Below are 19,912 nucleotides of genomic sequence, written 5' to 3'. Positions count from 1 at the left end.
ATTCAATAACTGAAAATAGCAGAGGTTTCAGCAATTTCCTCTCATACTCAAACAGTATTAAAAAAAATAATAATAAAAATTTCTCAAATTCCCAGGTGCTTTGTAATGGGAAACATCATCTTACACTTCTAACTGGTGGGCTCATCTGTCCCACCAGTTGCAGCATATCCCTGCCAGTTATTTGCTTGCTGTTCTGCAAGAAACATTAGGCTGCTTCCCAGCACAGAGATATCTTCAGCACTCACGGTATGGTTTTGTCACGTGTAAGCGCTCTGTGCAGCAGCCAGTGATGAAGGAACAGAAGAGTGACAAAACTTTTGTATCCTACCAGAGGTCTTTTCTAGTTAGGATTGCGATTCTTTAGCAGTGGGAGAAAACTCGTGTTGCTACTCCCTTCCGTCACACAATTGCAGCTGTAATTTCAACAAGTGCAAAAGGCCCACACAGAGTATTATTAAATTTCTCTTAGCTCTTAGTTTGGGCGCAGTGGGACTGGAAAGAATGTAACTTCACAATGTGCCTCAGAGCACAGCACGGCACCCTTCTAAGGCAGAGTGCTTTTGCAATTGTCCTCTAAAAACAATGTTCCCCTGATTAAAATCCATGCTAAAATGCTTTACCGTCTCGGATGGGATTTTTCAACTGAGAAGAAGAATGAAACACTAGAAATTCTCACTGTATTTCCCTTTTCCTGTCCTATCTTCATCCAAACTACACCCAAGGACTTCACTACTATAAACAACAGCAGCGGGGTTACTGTCCTGCTCTCTGAAAGGGACACAGCATCTCTGTTCTGAACCTGATCAAAGTAACTCAGAGAAGTAGTAAAAGCTGGAACTCATTTTTAATTGAAAGAAAAAAAAAAAAAAAAAGGTACTGCTTCCTCAGCGATAGGATTATTCCTCCACTTTAATGCTAAAATAGATTTCAAGGAAAATGTAGGTAGTTAATTCATTGCAGGTAGAGTATGGAAGATGTAAAGAGATTTGACTGTGCTGACAGCAGAGACACGAGAAAAAAAGAAGTAAAAATATCCTGAGCAGTGCATGTGGTAATTATAAACACACAAAGTAAGCTTCCCATCGCTATCAGTCCTGCCCTTGCCAACCGACCCATCTAGGCACCGTGAAGGTCTTCTCATGTGATTTCTGTGTGGAGGGCAGCGGTGTTCTCGGGCTGCTAACAACGCCCTCCTTGTACGCCGAGCAGAGCAGGGCACAGCCTCAGTCAGCTGATAGAGGGTGAGAGACCTCTTTAACCAAGAGAAACCCTTTTACGGTTTCTTCTGGGTTGAAAGTTGGAGGAAAGGTTATTTTGAGATTCTATAAATCAATGTGTGTTTTTTTTCTGTTCAACATGAAAAGGAAAATTGACTATAAAATCAGTAGGTGACATTTGAAGTGGATATATTCTAGACCCTTCAAAATTTCCTGTAGTAGGGATTAATTCATCAAAAGAAAGATAATTCTTCCAACCGTATCACATGCTTTTTCCCTGTACAGACACAGAAATTTCATGTGCTTTCTCCAGTGAACCTAGTCTAATGATGTTTTTCTCTAGGAGTACTCAGGGGCTATGAATTCACACAGCCCATGTCACATCCCTCACCCTTCATGGGAGTGAAGACAAATAGAATAGTGACAAATAGAATAGAGTCTATGGACTGTCACTGACCTGTACAAGTGTCCTTTTATAGAGGCCAAAGGACCTCTGAAGGCTGGGTGCTACCCTACTTCCCCCACTGTCAAGGAGAGAGAGCAGCCAGCCGGGTGAGGGTAAGGATACACACCGAGCTCTCCCACTGGCCCCACACCTCTCCTAGGACTGTTTAGCAAGCAGCCAAAGTTAGCTGGGGACAAATGCTTCCCTTGCCCACAGCATGTCTCTCATCCCCACCCGCTGAAAGGAATCCTGCGCTTGGCACCAGAACGCCAGCAGCGCGGCATCGCTCCCCCCGCTCACCCTCAGCCCATTTCAGTGCCAGCCAGAGCAGAATTCAGCCACTAAATTCAGATTTGGAAACTAAGCGGCAGTAAGTCAGTGTTTTGTCTTTACCCGCCAGAAAATAGGTCTTTTTTTTTTTTTTTTTCCTAAAACATGGGTGGTTTTATGTTGTCATTGTTATTTTTTTTTTCTTTTTGATTTTTGCCTGAGTGTCTGGTTAGCAAAGGATTTCATCTGTTCAGGATCTCAGGAACTCTGCTTGACCTCAATTAATGCTTTGAGGAACTAAGCTAATAAGAGTTTCAGACATTACTTTACCATCACAGGAATATGTAGATTAGAAACACGTGCTTTGCTAAAATGGTCTTGGAACAATTTCTACATGCCTTTGTCCCCTCTTGGATCATTACTGCCGTTCTTTCTGTGCTGGCATTCCAGAGCTGCTGATTCACAGACTACATCTGGTTCTGCACCGTTCTTGCCAACTCACATCCTGATGCACTACTTGGACACTTCGCTTCTTACAGTCATTCTCCCTCTATCACTGAGTTGTTTGTTTCAACATCCTGTGTGTTATAAATACATTTCTGCAGGGGCTTTCCACACTGTATTTGATTAGACTATTTCATTTATCAGAAATGAAGTATTTTCTTTTTTCTATCTCTTCTCAGCTTTGCAACAGAGGCTAAGAAGACAAGTTACTGATGCACATAAGGAGGCCTGCTGACTTCAGAAAGGTATGGAGTACATGAAGAAATCCACCTAGGAAGAGCCATCAGGCCCATGATCAGGCTCCATTTTGATGCTGGTGATATAAAAACCTGAGCTTTCCAGCTGTCTACTGCGGGCAGCCACTTGGGATTTTTGAAACCTAACATTAACATGTTTGTAGGCTGACATCTAACCCAACTGTCTCATGTTGAATTGTAGCTGTGTTAATTCATTTATAATTATCAATTAATTTGAATATTACTATCATGTTGTACAACTCAGACATCAAAGACAACACGTGCAATCAGATAGCAGCTGAGGTAGACCTGATTTATAGGTTATTAAAAGCAGGAACAATAGGGCAGTGACTACACTTCACTGTAAGCATGCTGGGAAGGATGCCTCTTGCTCTTCTTTAAATTCCTGTACTAAAACATGTAAAGTTAAGTGATTTGCCATCCTATGAAGTTCATCTGTCCTCCATCAGAAGTGGTTAAGATTCCATCCTAAAATCAATGAAAATTTGCAAGTAGTTTCAGTGGATCTAGGATTACTTCCAATAAAAATATAACCCTTGCATTTAAACAATGCTGTTTTTTTTTATCTCCAGCAAATACCATGAGAGTTCCTCATTGGAAAAGCTGCTTAGGGCATGACTGACTTTTATGGAGTGAGGTTTCCTCCACTGCAGTGTTTAATATGGGTAGCAGCTGTGCAGCCTTCTTCATTCATGGACCTCACAACTCTTCCAGCCTTGCTAAGGGGTGGATGTGAATTTGGTCTCCATACCCTTACCGTCTTTTTGTAGTTCTGTTGAAACTTAGTTATATTGCCAAGGTGGTCATACATTTGGTGATAAAGGCATAGTGCACTGAGAACAGGATCGGCGAACTCCTAAGCCATTTATTTAAGAAAATGCTTGTTTGTACAATGGATGGATATGGGCTAGACACTGGCTACAGTGGTCATTATCAGTAGCACAAATAAGCAAGAAATTGAAGATCAAAGGGGTCCTGGGCTTCTTCAATGTAAATGTTATCAGCTGCCCCCAGTTTACAGCAAGCTTTGAAACACCAGTAGCTTTATTTATTTTTTATCTTCTTTTCCCAAAACACAGTTCTTTTTTTGACAGATATGTTAGAATTTTTACTTTTAGGATTCTTCACTTTCAGGAATTTTCCTGCTAGCAAGCATGTCTCAAGTCTTTGAAAAAATGCAGTACACTTTACTGTCTCAGGGCCAAAGGACACTGTCTGTGCTTTTTTTTTTTTTTTTTTTTTTTTTAATTTATTTTCACAACTTTTTTCATTGCTTGAATTCACAATCTAAGAACGGATCTGATGGAAGTATATGGCAAGATCTGTTCTTCAGATGCAAGCTGTTCATTACAAGTAAAATAAATTAACAAAAACAAAAAGTGGAATTAAAGATCCCTGGTCCAGTGCCTATAAGCTTTACATCTGTATGGTGTCCCACCTCCTTTCTCTGCTTTTCTCTGCCCTGAACACCTGCCCTCAGAAGCCTGAAAGCACCAAGGCTGGATTTCTAGTGGGTCCTAGCCAGCTGGTCTGAGGTTATCTCGGAAATATGCACTGCACTGCAGGCAGGCCCTGCAGCGCCTGAGTTTCTCAAGAAGCCGTGCAGAGCCCTTCCTAATGTACAGGAGGGAGTAGGGGCTGAGCGCAGGTTTTCTTCTTTCTTCTAGACAGGGTCCCAGATCAGGATGCTACAGGAAACACTGTGATTTCCATTGCAGGCATCTCTTTGTGAAATTCGTCCTGAATGTTTCCAATGTAAATTATTTAAAGCAATAGTGACATTGCAGCCAAAAATAATGTCTCTATCAGCAGATAGAGCTGAGCTGAGATCACAGAAATCCCATTTGTCATATCCTGAATAAAAGCCGTCATGCTGAAAACAAAAAATAGTACATGAGATACTTCTTCAGTGCTGAAAAGAGCCTAGTTTAGTGCTGGCTATAACTGGCAAAACAGCTGTGCTTTCTGAACAAATACTAGGTTACAGAGTTCAGTGCAGCTACTCCGTGCAATAGCTTCTCTATTGGAAGAGTCATGATACCCACGGTGTCCGCACAGGGAAGGATAACTCGTGAAGACCTGCTATACATCCTTGATGATCAATCCTTTTCTTTCTGTGGAGTAATTGCTACAATCAAATGATGGAGCTCCATTGCCAACCAACATAAAGTCAGTCTTCCAGCAGAAAGTGCGTTCCAGTTCAAGTCTGCGTTGTGTTCTGAATATTTTTTTCTCATCCTCTGCTTTTCTAGGTAGAAGTCACTTTCTTGTACTCCCACTGAAGTCTTCTCAAGCCTGGGGCTGGTCAAACATCCATGCTTACAGTGAATTACTAGAAATTTGTACCAGGAAACAGAGCTGGTAGGACAAAGAACAGTAAAATGAACCTAAAATACCTAGTGAAGAGAGGCATAAAAAACAAACTAAGTAAGAGAGAGGAGGCTTCTGGGTGCCAAACATGCCATCACTGGAAATCTTCTAATAGTTATGGAATAGATACTTGGGGAAAAAATCAATAAATGGAGCTAAATACCAAGTCACTGTATGAATATATAGTAAGAGCCATGTGAGAAAGGCCACTAAGTCCAGTGGCATGGATATAATTCACTCCCAGGCACTGTGCCAACCCAAGGCCTAATCTCTGCCCAAGTATTTTTGGGCCTGGTCTCTGTGGTTGCTGATGAATCTGTCTTTTTCCATCTTACAGTAACAGGGTGCTTAGCCACAGCAGACACATGAAACTGAACAAGCAATTTATTTCAGGGAATGGGCTTAATGTTCCTGACAAGATGGAAAGTTACCAGCTGGGTTATCTTCTGCATCTAGTCCAAGTCAAATGTTTTTATGATAATGTCTATTAGACCGAGCATAACCGAAAGGTAGATTTTTCCCAATATCCATAAAACTGTAGCAATTCAGAAAAAGGCCATATATCATGTAATGTCTTATATTGTAGTCTGTATCTAATAAGGCACAAAGCCTTGGCAGCTTTCTACACACTAGTGACTGCAATTTTAATGCTGTTTTTATAGCAATAATCTCATCCTTGAAGGTTGTTTGTTCAGCAGGTCTGGCAGAGCTAGGTATGTTGTAGGAAGGACAGGTTATGGGATGTCTCCCTGAAAGGTTAAACGTAGAAGTCTTGTTAGAAAAGGTAGGACATGAAGACATTCAGCACCTCCAACCAAATTGCTCTTGCTGCTGAGGAATGACTCTGCATACAACATTTTGAAACAGACATCAATCCAATTTCTTGCAGAATGATCTACACTGCGATTATCACTGGCAGCAGTGTAACGTGCCCAAGTGTTCACAAATCTTGTAACTCTCGTAACAAATTCAGAGTGGAGTGTCATATGCGAAGAGAGTCCTAATCCTAGTCAGATTATCTTGTTTTCTGGAACTTCAGTATTAGGTAGAGTTCTTGAGCGTGTTATTTTGTTTATGGCTTAGTCCTGTTGCATGCCTCTTTTTGTGTAGATCTCTTCTGAGACCATAACTTCTCCTTTATGGGGAATTCCATAGAATAGTATCTTATCACTCTGATCCACAAGGAATGAAAAAAAGTGTTACACCCCTGACAAATCATCTTTATCAACACTTGAATTACTTTGTAGGAAGCTTTTTTGATGTCATCAGAAAAGAGGTATTTACACAGCTGGATTCAGTCTATATGACCCATCTTTGTGGTGGCATTACTTATGTAAAACAATTTTTCCTGAATCTTCTTGATGCAAAGGTGCAACCTTACTTTAGTACCATTAAATATGAGGTGGAAAAAAAAATCAGATTCACATTGAAAGGAAACTTTTACTACAACAGAGCTGTGATATTCATCCTGCATTGGTTCTGTTAAAAAAAGTAATTTTCAGTGCAGAGCTTTGAAGCACATTTTTGTTTTTATTTTTTCAGGACTGAGATTGTATCATGTACCAAGCCATTTACCTCCCTCATGTGTCTGCTTACAGAAGTCTAAATTAATTGCAGTTGTGGTGACTGGTTTTGTGATAACAATGATCAATGTCAGGACCTGGCTTGGGACCAGCTGTGCACTTTTATGTTACCGAACAGCTAAAAGATGTCCTTTGTTAAGCCCTGGCCTGTGCTGGAAGCAGACAAATGACCTCAAGGCAAGTCTCTGTGCCCCATTGCAATGCTTTTGAGCCTTCAGAAGTCTTTGGACCAGACACCTTAACTATACTAATTTTGTGTATGTCAAAAGAAACAAAAAGGTCAAGTAGAAGGGCAATAGGCAGCCTGGAACAATCGATAAAACGAGAAGAGCAGCAGGGGAAAAAAAAATGTTGATGACTGGTGAGCAGCTTGGGACAGCAGCTCCATGAACCATGCACCAGGAGAGAAACAAAGACGAACAGTTTGATACACCAGACGTAAAAATGCATGAAAGTGGGTTTGGCTGATGACAGCTGATTGCTGTCACCAGCCAGTCAGGCATTGCTCCAAAGCACGAAGCGCGGTCTGACAAAGTGCTTATCCCAGCTGCTTGCCAAGGCTGTGCTCCAGCAGGAAGAGCGTTGGCGCCAAGGAAGCTGCAACGGAGGCCGCTTATTTTCATTCGCAAGGTTTGTTCAGTGTTTACCCACAGCCATCTCCACATCCTGGGGCAATCTTCTCCTCCTAGCCTCTCCCCACAACCCAGGAACAGTGGCACAAGCCTTCTGCAGAAAGCACTTGGAATTATTTTGAGTTTGCCAGCTGTGCCCCTGAGGGGCAGTGGTTAATGCTAGTGCTTAGTGTGTGCTGGTGCAGTGGTTAGCACAGGTATTATGGCTATGGTAATGCTTACCCACACCAATATGCAGAGGTATTTGCTGGCATACTACCCCCCTCCTGCCAACTCATACAAATCAGGAGGCTGTTTATGGAAATGAAGGCTGGAATATATGGTTTCCTGATGGTTTCACTTTAATGCCTTTCCTAAGCCTTAGCATGTGCTTTATTTTTCAAGATAGAAATTATACTGATTATCTCTAGAGCACAAGCAAAATATTAAATCAAACAACACTTTGGAAGTTTTTCTTCTGAAATTCTTCATGTTAACCATATTGCCCAGAAAATAATAAAACTCTGCTGATTCCAGCTCCATGGGATCTCCTATGCTAAAGCAACAGCTATTCTTGTAGTAAAGATCAAAAAGTTTTAAAGCTTTAAACCAGGCAATTTTTGAAGGCGAAACTTATGCCTGATGCACTGATGCTATCATCATACCACAAGCCAAATACTCTAAAGAAGAAAATAAGCTTTGAACTCACAAGAGATGCCAAACTTCAGATTTACTTATGCTGTATTATCTCTAGTCTGATTTTTATGTGGCTGTTTTACTTTAGTATATACATACTTTAAGAAATAGAATTATCACACAGAGACATGCAAATTTAAAGAGAATGCAGACTTCCAAGCCTTATGAAATACACATCTCTAAAACTAATATTACCCCTAAGATGATGCCATCTTTATGCTTAGAAAATATGACTAAACATGAAAAAGCATTTATTTAGATGATTTGGTCGCATTTTATCCATCACTTCAATTATATAAACAAAGACTAAAACAGTTGTTTCTTTCCCTTTCTTCCTTCCTTCCTTCCTTCCTTCCTTTCTTCCTTTCTTTCTTTCTTTCTTTCTTTCTTTCTTTCTTTCTTTCTTTCTTTCTTTCTTTCTTTCTTTCTTTCTGTTTGGTAGTTTGGTTGTCGGTGTCTGCAGAGAGCAGTAACCTAGTGCAACAAGCTTCTCTACTGTCCATGTGGATGAAGGAAAGAAAGCCATGATCCTGGTGCATTTGTGTACGTGACATCATCTCAGTTGTATGGAGAGGAAACATTTTCTTGGGTGCCAAGTTTTGGTTTGACCCGTGGACCTTGTGCTCATGCCCTGCACGGTATTGATTTTATGTAAGAATGGTTGTTCTCTTTCCCTGCATCAGTCAGGGGCAGACCTGTAAGATTGTAGACACTATATTCAGTGAAACTTGCCTTAAAATCTTACCAAAATTATTTACAGCCAGTGTTTTCAAATGTAGGCTTCTCAGATAGATAGCAGCTAGCTCTCACACACGAAGTTCCAGTAAAAACCACGTTGCTGAAAGCAGTCTGAGAAATAGTTTCAGTACTAGTGACCAAAGTTGTTTTGATCCAGTAACTGAGAAATCCTTTTCTTTGACTCCAGGAAGCCTTTGATTTCTCTGCACCTGCTACAGCCTGAAACACCACCGTGGGTCCTTGCACTATCCTGAGCTGATCCTTCCCTTTCTGTTGGTACTACAGCTGTTCCCTTCTCAACTAGGAGTTACCTCCTGAGGCTTCGTGAATGTATTACTTCCTAAGACAGTACATCTTGTAAGGACATGAAAGGAAAAAGAAGGGAAACTGACTTTTTCAATGCACTTTATGGTCATCCACTGAAGAGATCTACTCAGCTCGCCCTTAAATAAAAATGCCACAAAGTCAGTATTTTTTGCATGTGGCTCTTAGACGCTTGTCACAGAGATAGTCTTTATCCAAACAAGGCATATTTGTTGTTAAAATAGAAATTGTATGATCATTAGGATTGTAAACTTAAAAGAAACATCTAAGCCTGTATGGAAACTTCTAGTTTTTGAGCTGATTCAATTTCACTGAATTAATTTGATCATTTTATAGAGTAAGTCCAATATCTATCCCTCTAAGCTTAAAATACCAAATATTGGCTTCCTAATTTGACAATTAAAATGTATTTTGTTTTCCAAAGGCTTTTTAACTTGCCTCTTACTTCTACAATCATAGGAATGGGTTTTGGAAGTCATCTGTTCAAAGCTACAGGCTCAGCTGAACAAAAAGCAGAATTTATGCCCTATTCTTTAATGAACCTTTACATTAGCTACAAGGACATGAGCTTCTAGTCCATAATTTCATTAGCAGACTGTACCTGCTGTAATGGATGGACTAATTTGCTTTTCCTGATATTCTGTTGTTCATGCTCTGTACTGAGACCAATTATTCAGCTGTGATTCAAGCACAACACAGTAAGAGACAAGGCCAAATTAAAAGCAGTGATGGAGCAATTTCAGGACTAAGAACATTTAGATTTACAGGGAGCTAAAAGACTATGACAGCTAAATGTGTTAAGTAAGCTTAGGATTTTATTTTATTTTTTTCAAAATAGGCAGCAAGTATTACTAAGAATTATAAGAAGATATAAATGTGCAATTACAGGAACGAAGAATAGCCCAAATTTAAACATGTTTAAGTTACTGTTGTTATTTAACGTATTTTGCAAATCACGTTTAGATGTTCCATGGTCCGTGCTGAGAAACATTGGTTGGAGCAGTGTCTAACTTGAGATTTCAGATCACCTCTGGAGGAATCTGTCCTTCTCTACTAGCCATAGAGACTTCCTAGGTTCAAGTTAGCCTTTGAAATACTGACCTGTCAACACATTCAGACCATTTGTTTTAAATTACTTAAATCATAGCAAAAGGGAGAATGTGGCAAATGTGATGACAGAATCCAGTTCCCCAAAGTGGTGTTTCATTGCCCTGATCACAAAAACATCCCATCTCATCCCCTGGCTGCCTCATTCACTGCACATCTTCTGATTTTGGACACAAATAACTACAGCAGTTTCCTTTGCTTTTCAGGCTGGGACAAGGACCCCAGTAACTCTTCTGGGTGTCCTGGCTGAAGTGAATGTGCTGAGCTGTAATAATGTGTTTAGAAACTGTGCTCTATGACAGATGAAGCCATGAGAAACTTTATTCCAAATCATTGAAGTTGCAGGGAACTGAACAGAGATCATGTATTTGGAAGTGTTGGGTAAGATTAAAACACAACAGGCTCATATCAAGCTGCCATAGCTCATATGCTATAACTGCCTTAGATGTGTTTAAATGACCAGGGCGAAATTTTCAGCTGGGAATAATTCAGCCTCCCATTTATCATGAGAATGAGAAAATAAATCCATTTGAGACCATTAGTATCTACATATTTGATTGCACATGCAAATTAGATGCTTAGACATATAAAGAGCCTAATTTGCTTTGAATACTGCATATTATTAACTGGATCTAGAATTTGAAAACCTGGACCTAATTTGACATAATTGCTGAAATCTCATGCATACCAAATCTGATCAGGTACTCTTTGTGTCTCTGTGGTGTCCCCTAAATCTTATAGACAAGTTTTCTTCAGTAGATGTGGGAAGCTAATCAAAGGGAGAAATATTGACCAGAAGGGTTATAGAACTTCTAAGCAACTAGGTTCAGCGTAGGTCATGTAAATGTCTAAAGGGACTTGAAAATGCTTCAGAAATTCATGTGGAGTGCACTGTGAATTCAGTAGAAGTCATGTAGTGACAGATAGTGATGTTTTTTCTTTTTCTTTTTTTTTTCTTTTTCTTGAAAGGCTTTTGCTAAATATGGATTAAAAGGTGAATTACCTCTGCTACATGTATCTGAAGATAATCCACAGGGTAATCCCTTGTGGCATGCAACTGAAATGCACTAAGCTCATAGGCAGAGAGTCCTAGGCACTGCTGTGTGGAACACTTCTCTGCTCTGTGCAGGAACCTGTGGTACTGCCAGAGGGCGGAAAGCTTGCCTTGGCTCCCTTTCTTAAATCTTCACGTGGATGGGTATCTAGCAGGGAGGGAGGGAAGGAGTATGACATTAGGAGACTGGAAGCTAGCAATTACTGTAGATCCAAATGTGGTTTAAAAGATGAACGCAGAAAAGTTTAAGAGTTGGAAATTGGTCATTTTTGCTAATCACTTCATATTATTCTGCATATGTGAGCTATACTTTGTAGCAGCTTTGAGAGAAGAATGAAAGTGACTCTTCAGAAAATGGTTGGAAATAAGACAGAAAATAATGGGAATTCGTGAAATGAGGCAATGCAGGAGGGTAGCAGTGAGAGGCACATCTGAGGCTGAAAAAGAGGATCACAATGGAAGTATCACCCTCTATGTCATTCTGCCATTAGACGTACCAAAGAATTTTTGTTAAAGTCAGTGCTTGATATTCATGTCTGGGAATCAATTTGACCTCAAGTTCTTTCTTTTTGTTGTTCTGCCAGTCGTTAAAAGTACACCTTGTGCTACCAGAACCGTGGTTACCCATGGCACACTTCAGGCACTTTTCTCATTGGCCTGTCTTGCCTTGAATAGTATGAATTAGCTTGTGGCCAGAAGCTCTTATCCCATTAATTTGTGTCATTAGCCCCTTTGTTACACAGCTAGGAAAGCAAGGCAGGGAAGAGATAGATAACCAAGGTATCAGAATTACTGCAAGTAAAGCAAGGGAAGCTTTAAAAAAGGAATTCTGCACCACCAAAGTCGTGTCCCGTAGGTTTTCCTGTGGCTACTTGCTTATGTTGTTGATAGGTAGAGGTACCATTCATGATTTCTAAAGGAGGATATTAATAGAAGCTATATGTTGTTTGTCATCTGGCATTGCTGCAGACTTTACAGATGTAGAGATATCGACCTGGAATGGTGACCAATCTCTGTGAAATGGGAGAGTAACAGTCCCAAAATAGATTTTACTTGAATGCTTATGTAGTTATCCAGACTTCCTATTTTGTGCTTCCTATTTTGACTCTTAAATCTTTCTTTTGGTTGCTATTTGTGTTCCTTTTATTTATATGTTATGAGAAGTGATTTAATTTCCTGGAAGCAGCAGGCTTAGGTCTTTGAATGGTGACTAAGCTAGCTGGGAGGTAAATGTAAACATTTCTATACCACTAACAGCTCCTGCTTCCAGAGGCATCGCTAAACACTGGAATGCCAAATTAGCAATTACAAACCTGCTAATCACGAAGGTGGCATTCACAAAGGCTTTCTTTAGCCCAGCCAGGTTAATCTCCCTTTGCAGCCTCTACTGTCAGGAGGAAATTTCTTATAACGCAATTCTGAGCAGAAACCTCAGATTTAATCCTAAAATGTAAGTGCTGATAATGACTCTGTAAAGTAGATCTGGCTATAGGGGGGTCTCGAGAGGCAGCTTCCCTAGGCTGCAGGTGTCCTTGTATTCTACCCCAGGATAAATATTTTTTTCTATTTAAGAAAATGAATAAATCAAAACAAATACCACTCATGAAAAGGAACGAACAAAAGGAGAAAGCTGCTGATCTCATGCTTCCCTGCAGAGAAAATGAGGAAAGGGTGGAGAATCGCCTAGACACTTTCTGATTATCCTGTGAGATAGGATGGGAACAATGAGGTGGCTGGTGTGAGCCTGACCAGAGCACTTTCATTTTGGCACTTCAACAAATGCTGGCAGCATTTTCTTTTTTAATGTCAACATTATGTGCACAACTTCAAGGTAAGCCTTCCAAGTCACTCAAGTTAATTGATACATCAGAAATGCTGAACTGGAACATCATGTCCTGGATGATACTTAAAAATATTGGAAAAATATATGTTGCCCTGGAGGAAGGACTAGAAGCGTCCAAATGCATTATAAAAGTGTTGGTCAGAAAGGGGTGGATTCACTGCAGTCATTTCCTTTAACGAGTGCCTCAGATTGACTGAAGAACTGCAAGATTATGTCCTCTGCTGTAGTTCTGGTGCATAAATGCTGTCTTTCCTCCCACGTTGGATCTACCTTTGTCTCATACGGAACTGTCCATTTGCTGACTGGATGTGTATTTTTATACAAAAGAAGAGAGTGCTTTTTGCTCTGAACCTAGAGCTATCTATGCAATATAGCCTCAAGGCTTCAAAGCTGAGGGTTTTGAATTCAGTGTAGGAGGTTTAGTGCAGAGACAGGCTGTTCTGATCAGCTGGAGCAAAGAAATGTTACTTACCAGTAGCTGTCGCTCTTGGGATGTATCATCCATGTGTGCACTCATGCTGTAGGTGAACATCCACCTGTGATGCAGATAGCAGAGACTCAGCCCACATCATCTTCCACCATGTAGGGGCACTCAGCCCCTGCCCTTCTCACAGCCGTACAGGAGTGATGCCTGAGCCCCCAGCTCTCAACCAGCACCCACAGGAGGCTCACCGAGGAGCAGAGGGTGGGTAGTTATTGTTCAGACACCACAGAATTTCAAGAGTGTTAATAAAAATTCAGGAGAAATGTCTTAGGGGAGCCAGCCTGGCCTCCAGCTGCCACTCAGAACAGCACAGCTCTGCTGCTGTGATATCTCAGTCCGGTGGAGACCGTCCTGGGATTCCCAGACTGTGTCAAGGGACAAAATGCCCTGGTCAGTCAACCAAACCAAGCAGCTCAAAGAAGGGAGACTCCTAATAACTTTTGTTTCTTTTTGTTTGGTTGGTTTTGTCCTATAAGATGTTGTCGGTCAAAACCATCTGGATTGCTGTGCTATCTTCTCTGATCTCTGAGATTTCCAGGTCCTGCAAGAGTCCAGAGAGGCTCATCGGAGCTCCCAAGACCCTGACTGTCCAGAATTGGCACCTTCAAACCTTAAATAGGTCCACTCTGCCTCTCCACGAGGGCATTGCAGCGGTTTATACAATCCAAAGCAGACAATGTGCACTGTTACAGGCAGGTAGGGAAGGCTTGTAAGACCTGTCATAACTGTATTTATATACTCACTCTTCCTGTGCACAGTGGTGGCTGGGTGTAACTGTAAATAAGGCTTGGTTTCATCTCGAGTTTAACGTGGCAAGGTTTCCCTGTTGCTTAGGCAGCGACTGGCCTTGCATAGCAGTGTGCTGAGACACAGAAGAATGACAGCTGCCAAGGGCAGCCAAGGGCTTTGTGTTCTCAGGAGGGTAGCTGCAGTTAAAGTGTTTTCCATCTCACTGCTGTGCTACTTTTACAGTGTAATTTCCTCTTGAAAATCAAAACTACTTCATTACAGTGTACCCATACATTCAAATCAATAAGATCTTAAGCTTAGTGCTTGAAACCTGGAGCACTTTCTATGCTTCAGAATCAAATTTTAGGTTTTAACATCAGTTAATTTTCTCATTTGAGCAATACTATTTTACCCCAGATCTGGCACAGGTAAGGAAATAATCCAGCACTATAAAGGGAAATCTTGGGATGCCTTCTGCTGATGCTCAGAAGATCCCGGCTCCCATTCATTTACTTCATTCCAGTTTTTCATTTTATGCAGCTGTGTGTTCTGCATAATTAAGTCACAAAATTAAGACGTGGTGAAGACATGGTGATGGTTACCTGTTTTGTTTGTTTGTAAACACCACCACTAGATGCAGCAACCCCAGTGGCTCTACAGGCTGCAAGAGAGAAGCATTCAGCAGAACCTCTGGAAGCACGTCTGTGTGCACATCCTTCAGAGGGTAACTGTGCTGCCTTGAACTCTGCGAGCAGTAACATACCAACGTGATGCCATTTGATTTGATTTGATTTGATTTGATTTGATGGGTAATCTTTTGGGGAAAATGTTTCCTAGGGGAACACCGAGCCCTGCTGGCAGAGGAGATGCTGCTCCTTGTGGAGGATGACTGTGCTGGCCAGCTGGTGGAGGACCAGCTCCTCTGCTGTGGGGGACGTCCCTTCAGCAGGTTCTCTGTGGCCTCCCAGTTGGGTATGGGGCTGGGAGCCCCTGGCACCCAGCAAAGGGTGAGTGGCAGTGGCAGCTCCTGGTGAGCTCTGGACTTAATGGGGAGCTGTAATCTAGCAAGGCCTGCTGCTCCTCGGAAGTTGTACCTTGTCTCCATGTCCAACAGGAGCTCCCAGGCCAAGGCCAGGGAATCTCCAGGCCTTAAACAGATCAGCTCTTGCTTCTGAAAGCTGTTCATAGTTTCAGTTCTTAGTGAAGTCAAACACAGAGAAAACCCTTCCCCAAACAGAGATGTGATTTTGTTCCTTTGACAAGTAGCAGCTCCTGCACAACTCCATTCCTGCTGAGTGTGGACCAGGACCACCTTCCTCCCCCTGTGCTAAGAGAAATGCCATTTTGAGCCCAGAGGAACATTTAAGCTGCAAAGAATTCTCTGAGATGAAACAAATTTAGAAGTAATGATATCAGCAAATGTGTATTTGTATTCTGTGCTGGCCTCAAACCTTATTTAACTTTTAACCAGCTTCATTATAAGAGTGCTTGTATTCAAGATCAACCTCGCAAACACAACAGGAACCCATCAAAAGGTCTTAAGAGCTCCAATTTCTGAGTAAATATGTGCTAAAGAAGCTGGTTTCAAGAGTGTTGTTTTCAAAGTAATTAATGTTTAACCTTTATGGAACATAAAAGATGGCTTATTTTTCAGAAGTTTATATTAGTTTTTAAAGAAATGTAACATACATGGCAAACTCTATCTATGATGTTAATGTAGGCAGCAGTAACATCCTGGCATAATTTCCTCTTATTTATTTATTTATTTATTTTTTATTTTTTATTTTTTTTACTCCAAGTATAGCTTATGCACAATATTTTTGTGGCACAAGATAATTTCATACTATATTAGCTGTATAGGGAATGCTTACAGATAACAAAATAGTTTTCATTGCTTGAGCTTGGCACCAGGCTTATGTGAGTTAATTGTAATTAGAGAATACTAACTTGTCCATGAAGTGTCCTGGATTCCCCAACCACTCCTGAGGATGTGTTCAAGCCTTAACTGATGTTAGCATGTGGCTGGGATAGTGCTTTCTGGAAGTAATCACTGGCTGAACTAGAGCCCATTCAGAATGAAATCCTATTCTGTTTTACAAGTCAGCGTGCTGAGAAACAGTACTGAGAAACAGCTGCTGATTTCACAAAAATAATATAAAGAAGATCAGTAGGGAATGGTGATCTACTCGGAGTTCTGTCAGCATATCCTGAGGCCAGGAGGGATCACAAAATCACAGGCAGTAGAGGTCGGGAGGGACCTCTGGAGGCCTGACCCCCCCTGCTCAGTCAGGGCCACCCAGATCAGGCTGCCCAGGACCATGTCCGGGTGGCTTTTGAGTACTTTCAGGGATGGAGACTCTGCAACCTCTCTGGGCAACCTGTGCCAGGGCTAATTAGGGCCACACTAATGCTGAAAAAGTATTTCCTGATCTTCAGACACAGCTCCTGCAATGCCATCGCCTCCTGTCCCCTCCCTGGGCACCTTGTTCTGCCGCACTGCATGTGCCACAGGGCTGCCTTTCAACCTGCTTTAAGGTTTCCTTTTGAGGAACAGCCAGTCCTGAGTTAAGCATTTCTAGGGATCACAGACCCCCAGCCTTCTGGTAATTCTAAGCACAAATGAGCGTACCTGCTAAATTACACAGGTGCCTGGTAGCTTGAGGGGCCTCCTCTTACCCTGCTGTTAGTTCTCCTTGTAGGCACTTGGAGACTGTACTCAGGCCAGCACAGTGTGTGGAGTGAAACGGGCTGAGCTCACAACTCTCTCACCATCAGGTGTGTTTCTTTCTTTTGGATATTCCCTGAACCCTTTGGAGTACAGCATTACTCCGTGCGGACGGCAGCTGCAGCACGCTGCCAGCAGCTGAGCCAGTGCCAGGCCCTGCTGCAGGGCCCTCACAGCCTCCTGTGAAATAAACAAATTAAAGCTCCTACACACATGAATTAACTCACAGGAAACAAGTGCAGGTCCTCATTGCAACCCATCTCCCATCCCAGCGGACGCAAGCCAGGCCATTTTGCAGTGTCAAACACCTCACACCCCCCGAGCACACCGCTGCTTCTGACACAGGAGCCTGCTGCTGGGGCTTGGCAGGAATCCCTGACAGTGTGCTGGGATTGTATGGGGTGAAATCCTTCTAAAAATTGGTTTGTGGTGGACTGTGAGCTCACAACTGTCTTTCCTGACACCCACGTACAGAAATGATTTTAGCTTTCCTGCTAGGTCTTCTGACTCTACTTGCCATCGGTTATTTCAGCTATCCAAGCTGTAGAACCTGAACGTGAGCTTAGATGACAAACTAAGCTGAAGACAAGAGCATGTTCTCTTTTAGAAATAATCTGTATTCAACAAAAAAAAGCAATAGGCAGGAGAGAAAACGCAGTTTCCCATTTTACTTGGTGATGCCTTAGCAGAAGGGCAGGGAGGTGAGATGGGAGTAGGCCTGGTCTAGCCATTGTGGCTGCCCTGAGGGATGACAGCAGTCAGCTTATAACAGGGAGAGGCACAAGTTTAGGAACAACTTTAGGAACATTTTGGGCCAAATCTGTACTGGGGAAAGCTTCTGTAGGGCTAATTCATGATTCCAGCTTGGTTAAGATATGAGCAGCCCCAGAGAAGCTGTACGTAGACTTCTAATAACACACGCATATTGCACTTATGCTAGATCCTTCAGGACATGCTTTTTAAAATATGTATATATATATTTATATAATCAGCTTGCAGCAAGATTGGAGACTACTTGCCTGTTACCACAAACAGGAATTCACAGGACCAGTCATCCATGCTTGGGATGGGTGAATTCTGCATACAAACACCTGAACATGCTTACATTCAAAAACCAGAAAAAGAATTACAAAACTAGTTCTAAGTCAGAGAAGCTTTGGTAGTTTAATTAAATTTTATGATTTTTTAGCTTCTAGCCAATTTGCCCATTGCTACCACTTGCTAAATAGCAGTTCCAACCACTGACTGTATTCAGGTAATACATGGTTTATAGAGTGGAATGGAAATTGCTCTCTCTGTATCCCTGACCATGGGACTTCCCCAACCAGCTCCAAAATGGGAAGTCTCTCCCCTTGGAGAGCAGGTACTGATTTCTTTCAGTGTATTGAGGGGGTGATTCTTCCAGATGTGATGAAGTGCGACAAGAGGCTAGAAATGCCCTAACAGAACTTAGGATGTGGGTGGCTTTTCTGTTGCATAAGCAGATGATGACATGAGGACATGGAGCACTTACCCAAAACAAGGAAGGAAGAACAGTTAATGCTCAAATGTATTTTTTTTTTCCTTTTTTTTTTTTTTTTTAATTGAAAAAATACCCCCAGATATACTTGAGAATTGCAGCTAAATTTCTAGCAGTGCTCCAGAAATCTCAGCCAGGAGCTAGAATTTGGTTTTGCTGCTGCTGTTTTAGACTGCCACCTAACGGTGATGGCTAAGCTCATTGCTCAAGCTGCCCTGCTTCCTGCTCTGTCTCTGGCTGCTGCACAACGAGCACCTTCAGCAGTCACAGAGCTGACTGCCAAGGACTAGCGCTAGTACGCAGATCTCTGCAAGAAGCAAACCTTCCTTTCTCAGTGATCCTTCTGAACGACTCTTGTTCTAGCTGTACCTCACCAACACACTAATGTGCTGGGCTCCTCTAGCTTTGTCTCCGGTGCATTTCCAACACACGGGCTGTTTTTTAATTCATTTTTACAGAATTGGACTGCGTGGATCAGTCCTAACTGGTCTGGCTCACTAATTGCTGGGGACACCTTTATCCTAGAGCATTATTCTTGTAGATTACTGAAGCTTACTACTTACTTTAAAATAGGTACTCACTTTGCTTTATGAACTGTGGTAGGTAATCTAAACAGAACAATCAACAGCAGGTTTGTTTCTGGTTCTTTCCTCCTTCTGAGACATATCAGCAGTCTGTGCTCCTTTGCTCAGTCCTGGCTTTCTCCTCTTACTGGTAGGGAAATAACTTCACATACATTACTTACCTAACAGATTGTAATTCTCTTTTTTCCCCAATGGATTTTTTATTTACATCTTGGGAACCTTTGGAATAAAATCAGTTCTTTGTGTTTGACTCCCTTCTCCAATAAAAAGTTAAGAACAAACAAAAAAGAAATGAAAAAAAAAACAATAGATTTGTTTGTCCCATTCCTTGCACACTGACTTCCCAAGACACGTGCATGGAAAACAAAAATAAACTTCTGACTAACCCCTAGCTGTCTAATGCAAATAAGTAGAAAATTTTAATAAATACTAAAATTTTAATAAGAAAATTTTAGTAAGAAATACCTTAGTAAGAAAACCAGCAATATTGCAAGGTACTGTTTTAATCTGCACTGTTTTAATCAGTTTGCATAGGACTCAAGTCATCTCTTAAGCAGAGGACAAGTCTGAAACACGCCATTAACCTTTCACGGCTACATTTTTATCCCTTGGATATAAAGTATATTTGAAGTTTTAGCTATTTGAGAGCTTACACAGCTTGCTTCTGTCATTACTTTCTCTGAAGTACCAGGCAATTATTCAGTCTGCAGGTTACAGTTTATGTTTGTCTGTATGGACTAATCCATCAGTATTAATACAAACTATTTCTGGAATTCACTTCTCCAGGTGTTCATTCTGCCATTTGTTCACCTGTATCTGGCAGTAGCTCATAGCAAGACTTCAGAAAAGAAA

Source organism: Netta rufina, assembly GCF_964035555.1.
Source record: "Netta rufina genome assembly, chromosome: 2".
NCBI lineage: Eukaryota > Metazoa > Chordata > Aves > Anseriformes > Anatidae > Netta > Netta rufina.
The sequence above is the reverse complement of the archived record's forward strand: the minus strand, read 5'-3'. Positions refer to the sequence as shown.